This window comes from Zalophus californianus, chromosome 11 (assembly GCF_009762305.2).
Source record: "Zalophus californianus isolate mZalCal1 chromosome 11, mZalCal1.pri.v2, whole genome shotgun sequence".
Lineage (NCBI taxonomy): Eukaryota > Metazoa > Chordata > Mammalia > Carnivora > Otariidae > Zalophus > Zalophus californianus.
In genome coordinates, this window is record NC_045605.1 from 71,946,249 (window position 1) to 71,964,343 (window position 18,095).

At 37.3% G+C, this 18,095-nt stretch overlaps 1 protein-coding gene across 5 annotated transcripts in view; it reads left to right on the forward strand.

Annotated features, from left to right (window-relative positions):
- Positions 1–18,095, forward strand: part of NUCB2 (nucleobindin 2) — a 54,021-nt gene that overhangs the window by 427 nt on the left and 35,499 nt on the right. For 4 of the 5 annotated variants that reach the window (XM_027581343.2, XM_027581346.1, XM_027581345.2 and 1 more), the window contains exon 2: positions 4,845–4,997. The gene's annotated coding sequence lies outside the window, so the exon portion shown is untranslated. Of the gene's footprint in view, positions 1–2,916; positions 2,979–4,844; positions 4,998–18,095 lie in introns of those variants that run through there. The other variant, XM_027581344.2, reaches the window with a different exon arrangement.

Consider the following 18,095-nt stretch of genomic DNA (forward strand, 5'->3'; position numbering starts at 1 on the left):
CTCGCCTTGGCAGGTCGTTGGGCGAAAGAGGTGCCCACTGAGAAGGGGGGTGTACCCACCAGTTCCCTGCTGATGCACATAACCCCCGGCGCGGTCAAGCAAAACTAGGCCGGCGAATCCTGCTCTTCTGCCTGTCTGTTAACCCCGCAGTCCTTGACACTTAGAGAAAGTTCGTGTCAGCTGTGGTATTGTTTTCCCTTAAGTGAGAAATAATTGCTGTGAGACTAGCTCTTTCTGTTTCGGAGATAGTACTCCCACTTCCTTATTGCACTTCCTAAATGGTAACTCCGCGAACAAATGTAGTTACTGTTGTGGTCGGTGCTGGCAATTGGTCTTGGGTGGCGATTATTTTACAATATCCAGATTTTTTTTTTAAAGATTTTATTTATTGTCAGAGAGAGAGAGAGAGAGCACAAGCAGGGGGAGCGGCAGGCAGAGGGAGAGGGAGAAGAGCCGGACATGGGGACATGGGGCTCGATCCTAGGACTCTAGGATCATGCCCTGAACCGTCGGCAGTCACTTAGCGGACTGAGCCACCCAGGCGTCCCACAATATCCAGATATTTTATAATATCGAGACAGAGACAGGAACAGGGAAAGAGGGAGAGAAAGAAGGAGGGAGAAAATATGAACATGACCCTTGAGCCATTATTCTGATTTCTGGGAGACAGAACCTCTTGAGATTCTCAGAGTGTCCACTAAACTCCTAAATTGGATAATATACGTTTACACAATTGAATAAGTGCTCCCATCTAAGCCTTTTATTAATGCTTTTAAATCCATGGATGAATATGAACATCAAACCACTTACTATTATCTTGGCTGAAAAGGGGGGAAGGGGAAGAAGGAGGTTAAATGCAAATATTTCTGATAGTCAATTCTGTCTGAAGGGGATTGTGGACTTTCTCTAAAGAATCGGAAAAAAATATGCTGAGAGAGTTGCTTTAAGAAATTTATTAAAAGTAGTATGGTTAATAGATTTGGAACTGATGCAAATATTTCTGATAGTTTGAAGGAGATTCTGGACTTGCCCTGTAAGAATTGAAAGAATTGAGGAAACATTTGCTTTAAGGAATTAGTTAAAAGTTGAATGACTATAGGTATAATAGATTTGGATCCTAAAACCTATAGATTCTTTTATGATTTATTTAAATTTTTGTTTCTTAGGGCCTTCCCTGGTGAATTCTGTTGAATAGTTAGGCAATATATACATTTTTGCATCTTGTCCCTCATAGATATTATCTCAGGATTCATCTTGATTGAAGTTGAATGCGAGTTCTTGTTTCATAAAACTTGATCAGCAAGTTCAATAAATGCTGAACAAATGTCTCAACAAATATTCCTCAGTTAATAGGGCCCAAAATTTAAAAAAAAAGGAAATTTAGAATGAGAAATCTCAAATACTATTACTCTTGTGATTGGGGTGAACATGGAAACTCCTGTTTCTCATCTTGTTCTCTAAACTCTCCATGATCCGGTCTAACTTGCTAGTGAAAAATTCATTTCCGCCTCCTTGTGGTTACTAGTGCTGTTCTCTTCCAGCAATCTTTTTTTTTTTTTTAAAGATTTTATTTATTTATTTGAGCTAGAGAGAATGAGAGATAGAGAGCACGAGAGGGAAGAGGATCAGAGGGAGAAGCAGACTCCCTGCTGAGCAGGGAGCCCGATGTGGGACTCGATCCAGGACTCGATCCAGGACTCGATCCAGGACTCGATCCAGGACTCCAGGATCATGACCTGAGCTGAAGGCAATCGCTTAACCAACTGAGCCACCCAGGCGCCCTCTCTTCCAGCAATCTTAATATACCCATCTTGCATGGCCTAAGTCCCTGCTCTGTTCACCTTAATCTGCCCATCGGTACTTACCGTTCAACTTTTGCCAAGTTGGTTTGTGCCCTGTAAATACCAGTTAAAACGAAATGCACAATGAAAACAATGAGGGTACCTTTCAAAACACTAGTTATTAATCATGGTTGCTAATATAGACTATCAGTAGTATAATCAATACCAGTGTCTTTTTGTTTGGGGATATGTTGTATATCTCTATAGATATATCCAATTAATTTTGTTATTTAGAATAATATTTAAGTTGCTTTCTACTTTCTAAGGGCCCTTTTGGTGAATGAGGAAAATACCCTTTTAAGTATTGGGTAGCTGGAGGAATCAAATATAGGATTTTAACATGCATTGAAAGTAATCCCTAAAGTGGATAATCTTTTAAGTATCGTGAGTAATTGAGTTGACTGTATTTGGTATGATAGATGATTAACTCTTTCTAAATATCTGAAGGTCTAGAAGGGGGACATTTGTTGTTTTTATGTTGGATATGTGCAATTAGCTTATAGACTTTAAAAAACAGACTCCTAACAATTTCAAATAATTTATTTAAGGAAAAAAAATCTCAATCGCTTATTGATTTTCAATCCAAAGTTTAAAAAAAAACATGAAATGGTAAAAATTATTCTTGATTTGAATTTGATGGCCAGATTCCAATCCTGGCTCTGTCAAATAATTTTGGCCAGGTCAGTTAGCTTCCTTATGCTTTATAACCTTTTGTAAAAGTTGGGTCTGAACCAAACCACCTCTGAGATCATTTCTGGTCCCAGAATTCTGTTTTAAAAATTTTAAAGCAACCTAGTGGAAATTGAGATAGCAGTTGCATGCTTTTATTTTTGGCAGAGCTTTTTAAAAAATTTTTTAATTGTTTTTTTTAAAATTTGGCAGAGCTTTTTGGCATATTGTATTTTAGTTATCCAAAGTACAGTATATATGAATAATGGAGACATTGTAATTTTAAATTTATTTTAAAGATTTTATTTATTTATTTGACAGAGAGCAAGAGAGCACAAGCAGGGGAGCAGGAGGAGAGGGAGAAGCAGGCTCCCCGCTGAGCAGGGAATCTGATGCGGGGCTCGATCCCAGGATCCCGTGATTATGATCTGAGCCAAAGGCAGACGCTTAACCACCTGAGCCACCCAGGTGCCCAAGATATTGTAATTTTAATACATTTGTTTATTGAGTGATACAGATGAGAAACAGTATCTGCTTTCATTAAGCCTATTATCAAGGATACTGTAACCAATTAAGATTGAAAAAAGAAAGGCAATATGATGGTGTCCTTAGTTGGTGTCCTTTTCTACAGATATGTACATTAAAGACATTAATATCTATACTAATGTCTTGATACAGCTCAGCTGGTCATACATCTGATACTTTATTTTGAATCTCACTTTCCTTTGGACTCTCATTAAAAAAAAAAAAATTTTTTTTAAATTAAGTAATCTCTATGCCCTAAGTGGGGCTCGAACTCACAACCCCGAGATAAAGAGTTGCATGCTCCACTGACTGAGTCAGCCAGGCACCCGAATATCTATACTAATGTCTTGATTCATGGAAGGGTTGGAGTCCAGCTCAGCTGGTCAGACATCTGATACTTTACTTTGAATCTTGCTTTCCTGTGGACTCTCATTTTTAAAGGGAAAAATGGAGTTGAGTACTGGGGTACTGGTCTCCCTCATCACTGCTGCCGTTGAGAAACTCAGAAGCCATTTATTTTTCTCCACCCTGCTCCTTTTCACAGTTAGAATTATGACATTGACAGCAAAAAGAACCAGCCCAGGTTTCCTGGCCAAGGGCAGTGCCTTGGAGAAAGAAACTTGGGACTCTTGTTTTAATCCCAGGGAGGAAGAGATTGTATTCCTCTTTTGTTGGATGTATTCTTGTCATTGGCCTATAGCTGCATCAGGACTTTGGCTGTGGCAATGCTCAGAGGAGAGTTCTAATGCAGCCTTTCCAAAAATGACATTTAAAGGTTGTATGTCAAACTGGTATATTGCTCTTTAGGTTCTATAACTTTGCGTGTTTACGGAACAGATTTTTATTACTTTATATAGCTATTTCATTTTCAAGACACAAAAGGCATTAATATTTACTGAGCATTTATGATTGCCATGCTTTGTGCTAATTACCATGTATTCATTCTTATTTTCAGCCAATCAAAAACTTATGAAGATGTATTAGTTCAGTTTATAGGCAGAAAAATTGAGAATCAGAGAGGCAAATAGCTTGCCAGTAAATGGGAGTGATAAGGATTCAATCTGTTGTTTATTTTTGGCCATGCTGTGTTAATAAAAGTCATATGCCTTTTTTTTTTACATATAACGTGCATGATCACTCTCTGTTTAGATGATTTTATGTTAATATACCATAAAAAGAAAGAAATATATGTCTTCTTAAAATCTGAAGATATTTTATTTGCTTATTTTCTTTATAGACTGCTTAGAAATAATTCCTTTTGTTCACCAGTGGGTTTGCACATGAGCCAACTGCCTTGTATTTGATAGGTAGTGGGGTTTCAAAAAAGAAAATTTGAGCTATTTTGCTTTATTACTGATCTCTGTGACTAAGACTGGGGCCAAGGTTAATTTTTTAAAGTGGTGGTAAGAGTAAAGAAAGATTCTAGTTAAGGATTTTAAGAAAAATTTCAGTTAAGAATCTCAGGAGAAAACTTAACCTATATCTTGAAGTCTCATTGCTGAGGAAAATAAGCTTTTAGTCTGAATTCTTCTTATTTACAAGAGGAGTGATATGGTAAAGCCTTGGCATCTTAAACCCAAATCTTTGTTTATTGTGGTCTTTGATTCTGTTTATTTAATATTTCTCTCTCCCCTCTCCACTGGATTTTGATATAATTTAGTCTCCTTTCACATCATAAAAATTTGGTACTTTTTCTATTTGTAGGATGTGACAAGTATATATACTATCATATGCCATTACCACTGTAATAAGGCTAAATTTATGTTTATATTTAATCTGTTTTTATTTCATTTTTTTTTTTACATTTAGAACTTGTTGAGTCAGTTTTTAGTGAAAAAGCATTGACCTAGGAGCCAAGACCCACCTCGTCACTAATTTGATATTGTGCAAGTCATCTTACCTCTCTGGATCTCAGTTGCCTGATCTGTAAAAAGGAGATAAAAATTCTTTACCTATCTGAAGGTAAGTGATCAGTTAAGATAGCAAAAGTAAAAACAGATTTAATGATGGCTTAAACACACAATATTTATTTTCTCATGTAAAATAATTCTTTTTTTTAAGATTCTATTTACTTATTTGAGAGTGAGAGAGAAAGAGAGAGAGCACAAGCAGGGTGAGGGGCAGAGGGAGAAGCAGACTCCCCACTGAGCAGGGAGCCCGATGTGGGGCTCGATCCTGGAATCCCAGGATCATGACCTGAGCTGAAGGCAGATGCTTAACTGACTGAGCCACCCAGGTGCCCCTCATGTAAAATAATTCTTGAAGTAGGTTGTCTAGGATAGGTATAGTAGCTTCATAAAGTTATCAGGGACCTAAGCTTTTCCCAGTTCTTTGATTTGCCATTTCTAAGGTGTGGCACTGGTCCTTGTAGTCCAGGATAGCTGCCAGAGTTCTAATCATCACAACCCAGTTCCAGGCAGCAAGGCAAAGACAAAGAGGGATCCTCTTCCTTTAAGGAGACTTCCCAAACCAAAGCTCAGGTTACCAGGGAAGCAGGGAAATGTAGCTGGATGCATAGCTATCCCGAATAAAACTGGGCTTTTGTTACTGAGAAGGAAGGGACGATTTGGATATTGGCAGGCAAATAGCAGTCTCTGCCTACTCTGGATAGTTTTTTTCTCTTTCATCTCTGAGATCTATAAGCTATGATAACCACTTGCAGAAGCTTCTGTAATTGCCACAGAAGAGCTTTGTCTGATCATTGTCTTCAAAATGAATAACTTTCTAATAAATTATGTTCCTTTTTTTTACTTTTAGCCTGTGATTCATTATAGAAGCTTTCCTGTCTTATTATTTGTTCTGGTTATTACTAATATTTTTATTATTGAAATATAACTGACAATGTTATTAGTTGCAGGTATACAACATAGCGATTCATCAGTTCTATATATTACCCAGTGCTCACTCCATTGAGTGTACTTACCATCTATCACCATACGAAGTTATTACACTATTATGACTATATTCCCTGTGCTGCACTTTTCATCCCCATGATTATTTATTTTATAACTAGAAGTTTGTATCTCTTAATTCCTTTCACCTATTTTACCCATCCTTCTACTTGGCAACCACCAGTTTGTTCTCTGGATTTATGAATCTATTTTTGTTTGTTTGTTCATTTTGTTTTTTATTTTTTATTTTTTTTTGTTTTTAAAGATTTCATTTTATTATTATTTTTTATTATTATTTTTAAAGATTTTATTTATTTATTTGACAGAGAGAGAGACAGTGAGAGAGGGAACACAAGCAGAGGGAGAGGGAGAAGCAGGCTTCCCGCTGAGCAGGGAGCCCAATGCGGGGCTTGATCCCAGGATCCCAGGATCATGACCTGAGCCAAAGGCAGACGCTTAAGGACTGAGCCACCCAGGCTCCCCTCATTTTATTATTTATTTGAGATAGAGAGCGAGAGTGAGAGGGAGAGAGACAGAGAGCACGAGCAGGGGGAGGGGCAGAGGGAGAGGGAGAAGCAGGCTCTCCACTGAGCAGGGAGCCCCATGCAGGGCTTGATCCCAGGACCCTGGGATCATGACCTGAGCCAAAGGCAGATGCTTAATGACTGAGCCACCCAGGTGCCCCCATTTTGTTTTTTCTATTCCACATGTAAGTGAAATCATATGGGATATGACTTTCTTCATCTGATTTATTTCACTTAGCATAATACCCTCTAGGTATATCCATGTTGTTGCAAATGACAAGATTTTGTTCTTTTTTATGCCTGAGTAACATTCCAGGATATATACCACATTTTCTTTATCCATTCATCTATCAGTGGACACTGAGGTTGCTTCCATGTCTTCACTGTTGTAAATAATGCTGTGGTAAACAAGGGTGCATATAGTTTTTTCAAATTAGTGTTTTCATTTTCTTTGAATAAATACCCAGCAGTGGAATTACTGGATCATGTGATGTTTCATTTTTTTAATTTTTTGAGGAATCTTCATGCTGTTTTTTTAGTGATTGTACCAATTTACATTCCCACCAACAGCACACAAGAGATCCCTTTTCTCTACATTTTGGTTTACACTTGTTATTTCTTATCGATACTAGCTATTCTGATTGGTGTGAGGTGATATCTCAGTGTGGTTTTGATTTGTATTTCCCTGATGATGAACGATGTTGAGCATCTTTTCAGGTGTCTGCTGGCCATCTATCTGTCTTCTTTGGAAAAATGTCTGTTCAGGTCCTGTGCTCTTTTTAAAATCCGATTTGTTTTTTTTGCTAGAAAGTTGTATGAGTTCTTTATATATTTTGGATATTAACTCCTTATTGGATATATCATTTGCAAATATCTTCTCCCATTCAGTAGATTGCCTTTTTATTTTGTTGATGAATTCCTTTACTGTGCAACAGCTTTTTAATTTGATGTAGTCCAAGTAGTTTATTTTTGCTTTTGTTTCTCTTGCCAAAGGACATATACCTAGAAAAATATTGCTGAGGCTGATGTCAAAGAGAAGAGTGCCTGTTTTTTTTTTTCTAGGAATTTTTATGGTTTTAGGTCTCACATATAGATCTTTAATCCATTTTGAATTTATCTTTGTGTATGGTATAAGAAAATGGTGTAGTTTCATTCATTTGCATATAGCTGTCCAGTTTTACCAAAACCATTTATTGAAGAGACTGTCTTTCCCCCATTATATATTCTTGTCTCCTTTGTCACAGATTAGTTTTTGTTTTGTTTTGTTTTGTTTTTTTTTAAGAGGGAGAGAGAGAGTATGCAAGCGGGGGTTAGGGGCAGAGGGAGAGGGAGAGAGAGAATCTTTTTTTTTTTTACTATTTATTTTTTTATTTGAGAGAGAGAGAGAGAGAATGCATGCATACAAGCAGGGGAGGAGAAGAGGGAGAGGGAGAGAGAGAGATCTCAAGCAGACTTCCTGCTAAGCAGGGAACCTGATGCAGGGCTTGATGTGGGGCTTGATCTTACAACCCTGAGATCATGCCCTGAGCCTAAACTGAGAGTTGGCTGCTCAACCAACTGAGCCACACAAGCACCCCAGGGAGAGAGAGAATCTTAAGCAGGCTTCACGCTCAGCACAAGCCTGACCTGAGGTTCAGTGTCACAACCCTGAGATCATGACCTGAGCCAAATCAAGAGTTAGACACTTAACTGACTGAGCCACCTAGACATCCCTGTTGTAGATTAATTGACTATATAAGCATGGGTTTATTTCTGGGCTCTGTATCCTTTTTTCCCCTTTTCTTTAAATATTTTATTTATTTATTTGAGAGAGAGAGGCAGCATAGAGCAGCAGGAAGGGGCAGAGGGAGCGGGAGAAGCAGACTCCCTGCTGAGCAGGTAGCCTGATGAGGGCCTTGATCCCAGGACCCTGAGATCATTACTTAAGCTGAAGGCAGATGCTTAATGGACTGAGCCACCCAGGCGCCCCTGTGCTCTGTATTCTGTTCTACTGATCTATGTGTCTATTTTTGTGCCAATACCATACCGTTTTGATTACTATAGCTTTGTATTATAGCATAAAAATCTGGGATTGTGATACTTCCAGCTTTGTTCTTCTCTCTCAAGATGGCTTTGGCGGGTGCCTGGGTTGCTCAGTTGGTTAAGCATCTGACTCTTGATTTTGGCTCAGGTCATGATCTCAGGGTTGTGACATTGAACCTCAGGTCAGGCTTGTGCTGAGCATGAAGCCTGCTTAAGATTCTCTCTCTCCCTGGGGTGCTTGTGTGGCTCAGTTGGTTGAGCAGCCAACTCTCAGTTTATACAAATTTTATGATTATGTTCCAGTTTTGTGTAAAGTACTATTGGTATTTTGGTAGGGATTGCATTGAATATAGATTGCTTTGGGTAGTATGGACATTTTAACAATATTAATTCTTCTAATCCATAAGCATGGTATATCTTTCCATTCATGTTATCTTCAATTTCTTTCATCAATGTCTTCTTACAGTTTTCAGAGTTTAGTTCTTTTACCTCCTTAGTTAAATTTATTTCTAGGAATTTTATTCTTTTTAATGCAACTGTAAATGTTTTTTTTTAATTTCTCTTTCTTCTTTGTGTATAGAAACAACAGATTCCTGTATATTAATTTTGTATCCTGCGGCTTTACTGAATTCATTAATTAGTTCTAATAGTTTTTTGGTGGAGTCTTTAGGGTTTTCTACATATAGTGCCATGTTACCTGCAACTAGTTACAGTTTTACTTCTTCCCTACCAATTTGGATGCCTTTTTTTTTTCATTTTTTGTCTGATTGCTGTGCTTAGAACTTCCACTACTATGTTGACTAAAAGTAGCAAGAGTGAACATACTTGTCTTGTTCCTGATCTTAGAGGAAAAGTTTTCAGTTTTTCACCATAGAGTATGATGTTAGCTGAGGGTTTGTTATATATGTTCTTTATTATATTGAAGTATGTTCCCCCTAAACCCATTTGGTTGAGAATTTTTATCATGAATGGATGTTGAATTTTGTCAAATGCTTTTTTTTTTTTTTTTGGCATCTATTGAGATGATCGTATGGTTTTTATCTTTCATTTTTTTTTTTAACATGGTGTATCATGTTGGTTGATTTGCAGATATTAAACCATTTTTGTATCCCTGGAATAAACCCCACGTGGTAGTGGTGAATGATCCTTTTAATGTATGGTTGAATTTGATTTGCTACTATTTTGTTGAGGATTTTTGCATCTTTGTTCATTAGGGATATTGGTCTGTAGTTTTCTTTTTTTAAGAGTGTCGTTGTCTGGCCTTGGTATCAGGGTAATGCTGGTCTAATAGAATGAATTTCAAAGTTTTCTTTCCTCTTCTGTTTTTTTCTTACTTGTTCTTTTTTTTTAAGATTTTATTTATTTATTTGCCAGAGAGAGTGAGAGAGAGAGAGAGCACAAGCAGGGGGAACGGCAGGCTCCCTGCTGAGCAAGGAGCCCGATGTGCGACTCAATCACAGGACCCTGGGATCATGACGTGAGCCGAAGGCAGACACTTAACCATCTGAGCCACCCAGGTGGCCCCCCCCCCCCTTTTTTTTAAAGATTTATTTATTTACTTTAGAGAGAGAGAGAAAGAGCAGGGGAAGAGGCAGAGGGAGAGGGATAGAGAGAATCTCAAGCTGACTCCCCACTGAGCGTGGAGCCCGACACGGGGCTTGATCTCACAACTCTGAGATCGTGACCCTGAAATCAAGAGTCGGATGCTTAACCAACTGAACCACTCAGGCACCCCCTTCCTCTTCTATTTTTTAAGAATAGGTATTAACTCTTTTTAATTTTTTTAAAAAATTTTGAAAAGATTTTATTTATTCATTTGTCAGAGAGCGAGCACCTGCAGGGGGAGCGGCAGGCAGAGGGAGAAGCAGGCTCCCTGCTGAGCAGAGAGTCCAATGTGGGACTTGATCCCAGGACCCTGGGATCATGACCTGAGCCCAAATCAAGAGTTGGATGCTTAACTGACTGAGCCACCCAGGCACCCTGGTCTGTTCTGATTTTTTATTTCTTCCTGATTCAGTTTTGGAAGATTGTATGTTTCTAGGACTTTATCAGGTTTCTTCTTCTTGGTTGTCCAGTTTGTTGGCATATAATTTTTCATCTACTCTCACAATCTTTTATATTTCTGTTGTGTTGCTTGTTATTTCTCTTCTTTCGTTTTTGATCTTATTTATTTGAGTCCTCCCTCTTTTTTTCTTGATGAGTCTGGCTAAAGGTTTATCAATTTGTTAATCTTACCAAAGAACTAGTTCTTGGTTTTGTTGATCTTTCTCCCCACCCCCCAACCCTTTTGGTGTCTATGTCTGTTTCATTTATTTCTGCTCTGATCTTTATTATTTCCTTCTACTAACTTAGAGCTTTGCTCTTCTTTTTCTAATTCCTTTAGAAGTCTGGTTAGTTTTTTAAAATTACTCATAGGGCGCCTGGGTGGCTCAGTTGGTTAAGCGACTGCCTTCAGCTCAGGTCATGATCCTGGAGTCCCGGGATCGAGTCCCACATCGGACTCCCTGCTCAGCGGGGAGTCTGCTTCTCCCTCTGACCCTCCCCCCTCTCATGCTCTCTCTCTCTCTCAAGTAAATAAATAAAATCTTTAAAAAAAATTAAAAAAAATAAAATAAAATTACTCATAAATGCTTAATAGATGTTTCTTGTACAACTTATGGATGTGTTAAAAAGAGCTAACATTAATTGAGCCATTTGCCTTATACAAGGTACTAAAAAGACATAAGTTATCCTAATGGTATCATTAGGAAGTAAATTTATGTTGAAAGTATAATACATCTCCTTTTTTTAATTATAATTTTTTTATTATGTTATTCACCATACAGTACATCGTTAGTTTTTGATGTAGTGTTCCATGATTCATTGTTTGCATATAACACCCAGTGCTCCATGCAATACGTGCCTTTTCACGTAGTGAAAAGAAGGGCCATATGCACCCCAGTGTTCATAGCAGCAATGTCCACAAGAGTCAAACTGTGGAAGGAGCCGAGATGCCCTTCAACAGACAAATGGATAAAGATGTGGTCCATAGATACAGTGGAATATTACTCAGCCATCAGAAAGGATGAATACCCAACATTTGCATCAACATGGATGGAACTGGAGGAGATTATGCTAAGTGAAATAAGTCAGAGAAAGACAATTATCATATGGTTTCACTTATTTGTGGAACATAAGGAATAGCGTGGAGGACATTAGGAGAAGGAAGGGAAAAATGAAGGGGGGGAGTCAGAGGGGGAGACGAACCATGAGGTACTGTAGGAATCAAACAGGATTTTAGAGGGGGGCGGGGGATGGGTGAGCACAGTGAAAGTATAATCCATCTCAAGGTACATTTAAATTCAATATTGTCACATGAGGCCCACTTTTGCCCTCCTTATGTATCTGTTTTTTTTTAACCACTTGTTACCCATCTTGAAATTTCCTCTTAACTACTAGCCTTTCCTTAATTTACTTAGATATATCACTATTTTATTCCTTTCCAGAATTTTCTTTGTAAATATTATGTCAATATACTTTATACTTGTCATGTTAAGTGGTTCAGTTGCCACTGTATCTGTAAAGAAAGTGAACTGAAATAAAGTTTCAAGGAAGAGACTGAAATTCAGGAAATGGAAATTGGGAGGGAGGAGAATCTAGATTCAATCACTCTTTTAGTGATATTACAACCAAGATAAGGAGGAGCAAGTTAAGAATTTATTTCTACAAAGTATGTTTGTGTTTTTGCAAGGTTTGGAATTTTTCCTTGTACTACTTAGGCACAAAGTTCAGTAATTATTTTGCTAATAGTGCTTCAATTTCCCTTTTTTTTCTGTTTTAGAACAATTGACCCCAAATAAACAAAATAGTCAAGGGGCTTACATGTATAAAAACTCACTATTTTTTTCCTTTTTAAATTTTTTATTTTTTTAACAAGTATAATTAACATACAGTGTTCTATTAGTTTCAGATGTATAATATGATTCAACATCTATGTATTAGTCAGTGTTCATCAATATAAATGTACTATTAATCCCCTTCACCTATTTCACCCATCCTCCCACCCACCTCCCCTCTGGCAACCACCAGTTTATTCTCTATAGTGAAGGGTCTTTTTTTGTTTGTCTCTTTTTTCTGTTTGTTTGCTTTATTTCTTACATTCTACATATGGGCGGAATCATATGGTATTCGTCTTTCTCTGACTGACTTATTTCACTTAGCCTTATACCCTCTAGGTCTATCCATGTTGTTGCAAATGGCAAGATTTCATTTTTTCTGTGGCTGAGTAATATTCCATGGTGTGTATATTCCATGATGTGTATATCTCACATCTTTATCCATTCATCAATGGATGGACAACAGTTGGGTGGCTGCCATATCTTAGCTGTTATAAATAATACTGCAGTAAACATAAGGGTGCATATATCTTTTTGAATTAGTGTTTTCATGTTCTTTGGATAAATACCCAGCAGTGAAATTATAGGATCATATAGTGATTCTGTTTTTAATTTTTTTGAGAAACCACCATACTGTTTTCCATAGTGCCTGTACCAGCTTGCATTCCCACCAATAGTGCATGAGGGTTCCTTTTTCTACACATCCTCGCCAACACTTGTTATTTCTTGTGTTTTTTATTTTAGCCATTCTGACAGATGTGAGGTGATATCTCATTGTTTTGATTTGCATTTCCCTGATGATCAGTGATATTGAGCATCTTTTCATGTGTCTGTTGGCCATTTCTGTGTCTTCTTTGGAAAAATATCTGTTGAGGTCCTCTGCCTATTTTTTTTTTTTAAAGATTTTATTTATTTGATAGAGAGACACAGCGAGAGAGGGAACACAAGCAGGGGGAGTGGAAGAGGGAAAAGCAGGCTTCCCGCGGAGCAGGGAGCCCGATGTGGGGCTCTATCCCAGGACCGTGGGATCATGACCCGAGCAGAAGGCAGACGCTTAACGACTGAGCCACCCAGGCGCCTCTCCTCTGCCCATTTTTAAATTGGATTATTATTATTGTTATTTTGGTGTTGAGTTGTATAAGTTTTTATATATTTTGGATATTAACTCCTTATTGGATACATCATTTGCAAATATCTTCTCCCATTCAGTAGATTGTCCTTTTATTTTGTTGTTGGTTTCCTTCCCTCTGTGAGAATATTTTATGTTGGTATAGTCCCAATAGTTTATTTTTGCTTTTGTTTCCTTTGCCAAAGGAGACATATGTAGAAAGATGTTTCTATAACTGATGTTAAAGAGATTACTGCTTTTGTTTTCTTCTAGAAATTTTATGGTTTCAGGTCTTACATATAGGTCTTCAACCCAAAGCTTCCCCTTTCTCTGCATCCTCACCAACACCTGTTGTTTCTTATGTTGTTAATTTTAGCCATTCTGACAATGAGATGATATTGATTTGTATTTCCCTGATGCCGAATGATGTTGAACATCTTTTCATGTGTTTGTTAGCCACCTGGGTGTCTTTTTTCTAAAAGTGTCTATTCATGTCTTCTGCCCATTTCTTAACTGGGTTATTTGTTTTTTGGGTGTTGAGTTTGATAAGTTCTTTGTAGATTTTGGATACTGCCCTTTATCAGATCTGTCATTTGCAAATATCTTCTCCCATTTCATAGGCTGCCTTTTAGTTTTGTTGATTGTTTCCTTTGCTGTGCTTTTTTTCCTTTGCTTTATATCTTGATCAAGTCCCAATAGTTCATTTTTGCTTTTGTTTCCCTTGCCAATGGTGATGTATCTAGTAAGAAGCTGCTATGGCTGAAGTCAAAGATATTTCTGCCTGTGTTCTCCTCTAGGATTTTGATGGTTTCCTGTCTCACATTTAGGTCTTCCATCCGTTTTGAATTTATTTTTGTGTATGGTGTAAGAAATGGTCCAGTTTCATTCTTCTGTATGTTGCTGTCCAGTTTTCCCAACACCATTTGTTGAAGAGACTATCTTTTTTCCATTGGGTAGTCTTTCCTGCTTTGTTGAAGATTAGATGACCTTATAGTTGTGGGTCTATTTCTGGATTCTCTGTTCTGTTTCATTGATCTATGTGTCTGTTTTTGTGCCCTTGTCATACTCTCTTGATGACTACAGCTTTGTAGTATAACTTGAAATCTGGAATCTTGATGACTCCTGTTTTGTTTTTCTTTTTCAGAACTGCTTTGGCTATTTTGGATCTTTTGTGGTTCCATACAAATTTTAAGATTGTTTGTTCTAGCTCTGAAAAATGTTAGTGGTATTTTGATGGGGATTGCATTAAATGTGTATATTGCTTTGGGTAGTATCAAATTGCAATTGTGTATTTTATAGGCTACCTTCTAGAGTAGATTGGGAAGCCTACAAGGATAGGGGCCATGTCTTTCTTGTTTTTACCTTTGTATCCAGCATATCTGGCACATAGAAGGTACTTAATAAATAGTGATTAAATTAATAAATACATACAATAGATTAAGGAAATACACTTCAGTTTAAAATGAAGAAGAGTAAAAGAAGAGGGTTGAAAGAGGGAGAAAAAGGTAGATGAAGGAGGAATAGAGAAACAAGAAAAGAAGAAATAAGCTACTCTCAGTTTTCTGTATTCTTCACCCCTCTTACCCATGACCATTCTTTTTAACCACTAACAGCATCTCTCACTGCAATCAAAACAGGAAACTTTCTGATACACACACACACACACACACACTCACTCACTCACTCACTCACGCCCTCCCACCCCCCAGGTAAAGTTAATTTGGTTAACTACTGATATGAATCAATAGTTCAAAAATCCATCTCTGTGTGAATGGGAATTTTGGTTTGTTGGAGACAGGAGAAGAGAGATAAGCTTCCTTTTAGGACTTGGAAATTTAGGGAAACTATTTTGTATCTACTGAATGGTAGAAGAGGTTTCAGAACTGTGCTTTGTATTTTTGCCTAAGGCTCTGATGCCCTTGGGTGCGATGCTTTCCATGCAGTCTTGAGATTACCTGATTTAAAATTTCAGATCATTTGACTTTAGAGCATAAATTATCTGCCTGTCCTGGTTGGATCAGTCTACTGTTTCAGCACAGTTCCACCCACAGTCTTCTTTGGATCTCTTTTCTTCTTATGGAAGAAGAGGGTGATAAAGGAAAGGAGGCCATTTTTACTGACCAGATACTGGAAGAAAAGTAGGTTAATTTCCCCATCTTCCCATTACCTCTCCTTATACTTGTCTCTCCTTATTTTGTACGGATGTTTGCATATTATCGGGTTTATGAAAATCTATAAATGTATATCTGACACATTTAACACTATCTTGGTATTTAAAGAAATTTTTGTATCATTACTTTTCTACCTCATGTGTTAGAACATCTTCCACTTCTTTTGTTATTATGACAGTTAATATTCTTGAACCCTTATTAAGAAGTAAATGTTTTAACAGAAGAACAAACAAACAAAAGAACAGACTCTTAAATATGGAGAACAAACTGGTGGTTATCAGAGGGGAGGTGGGTGGGTAGATGAGTGAAATAGGTAAAAAGGATTAAAAGTACATTTACCATGATGAGCACTGAGTAATACATAGAATTGTTGAATCACCATATTCTACTCCTGAAACTAATATAACATGGTATGTTAATTATACTGGATTAAAAAAAATTTTTATTTAATTAATTTATTTATTTTTAAGATTTTATTTATTTTTTGACAGAGAGAGACACAGCGAGAGAGGGAACACAAGCAGGGGGAGTGGGAGAGGGAGAAGCAGGCTTCCCGCAGAGCAGAGAGCCCGATGTGGGGCTCGATCCCAGGACCCCGGGATCATGACCTGAGCCGAAGGCAGACGTTTAACGACTGAGCCACCCAGGCGCCCCCCAAAAAAATTGTTTTTAAAAAGAAGTAAATGTTTTAATTCGCTTTCGACTTCAGAGACTTCAGTTAGTTGTCTTAATTACTTCTGGAATAAATACCAAAAGATTAGAAAGTATTAGAAGGAAAAAAGTATTTTTTAAATCCTCCACTAATAAAAAACAAACAAAAAGGGAAGAAAGAGGAAATAAATATTAAAGAGGCAGAATAACTAGAAAATCTGAAAGAAGATGGTAGATTTAAAACCCAAGATAGGCTGTCTCATTGACTCTAAGACTTCACTGATATTAAGATGCATCAATACATATCATATAGAAAAAAATACTGGCAATTAAACTGTGACATTATGCTTTGTCACAACTTCATGTTATGTTTATGAAAGTGCATTTTTTAGATTCACGTAGACATAGAGGTTTTTCTCATATCACTTTGGGCATACATAATGAAATTGGTTAAAGTATTCTTAAGGCTTTTGCATATTCATAGTCTGATTCTTTTGAAACACTTTCTTGATTCATACTTGTCAACGTCTGTGTTTTTCTGCACATTGTTCTTTATGCTATGGAGACTCAGGGTGATTTTCTTCTGGGAAATTCTTCAAACCCCTTTGCCTGGAATTTCTTCTAAGCCTCTGACACTTTGCAAGCTTTGATACCAGTGCTTCTTAAAGGTGACAAAGGAAAGTTTTCAGATATATCTTCTTTCCTCCACCCCTTCTTCAGTGGCTTGTTGACTGAATCACTGAGGATTGCAGTGGTCTAGACATGGCATCAGGAATAACATCAGGTTGTATTACTTTGCAGGCATCCTGTTCTTTAATTAGATGCATGGCCTCACAATGTATCAAGAACCAGACTAATATGCTTAGCAGGTTATGGAGGGCTCTTGGACATTCAAACCAGATTTAGCCAGCCTTCCTTTAGCTCAGCCATCACCCCCTCCCACCCTTTTATGCATACAATAGCATTTTTGGGGAAATTATTTTGTGGTTTAAAATTTAATATGGCAGCACCTTTCGGCCGTAGGTGTCTATGCATAGTGTTATAGTTATAACACTAGGTTACACATAGTGTTACATATGCTACTCTCTAACCCGTTTTTAGGGTATCAGTTTTGTTAGCGCCTTTAGCATTGGTGTACCATTTTCAGGTATATAAAAGAGCATCGGGTTTGTCAGCATTTTCTATAGACTGACTCAGCTTTGTTTTTTCCTCAAATTTCATGGAAGTCGTGCAGCTTCTGTTCAGTATTCATAGCAAGTTTCTGACAAATTGACGTTTGTCTTAGCCATGCATGAATCCATCAAATCAGCCTCGTATTCCATATAATTAAAAAAAATTCTTGGTGGCATTGTTAGTTTCTACTATCTTTATTTGCATTGTTTGGCTACTCAAGGGTAACCTTACTGCATCTCAGTAACAAAGTGTAACAGTTTTGTCTACTTGTGGTGTCTTCCTGTCTAAAGTCAGGTAAAGCATTTAGTTGTTCTTTACAAGAAGGCTTAAGTTGCTGCTATTCCTTTAGCATCAAATATTTGCTTCATTAATATCAGCTGCTTCATTTCTGTGTTTATGCAATAACTATTTCCATGCCAAATCATAATTTAATTATTTTCGAAGACCTTTAAAAATGGCGATTAATTTATGAGGCGCCAACAATGGAAAAACTCAATCCTAAGAAATGGGAGTAAGAATAGCTATGATAAGTTCCATGCACAGACAGTAAAGATTATGTTGCTGTTGCCACTTGGTGAATCATAATTTTTTTTCTCTTTAAATTTTTTATTGTTATGTTAATCACCATACATTACATCATTAATT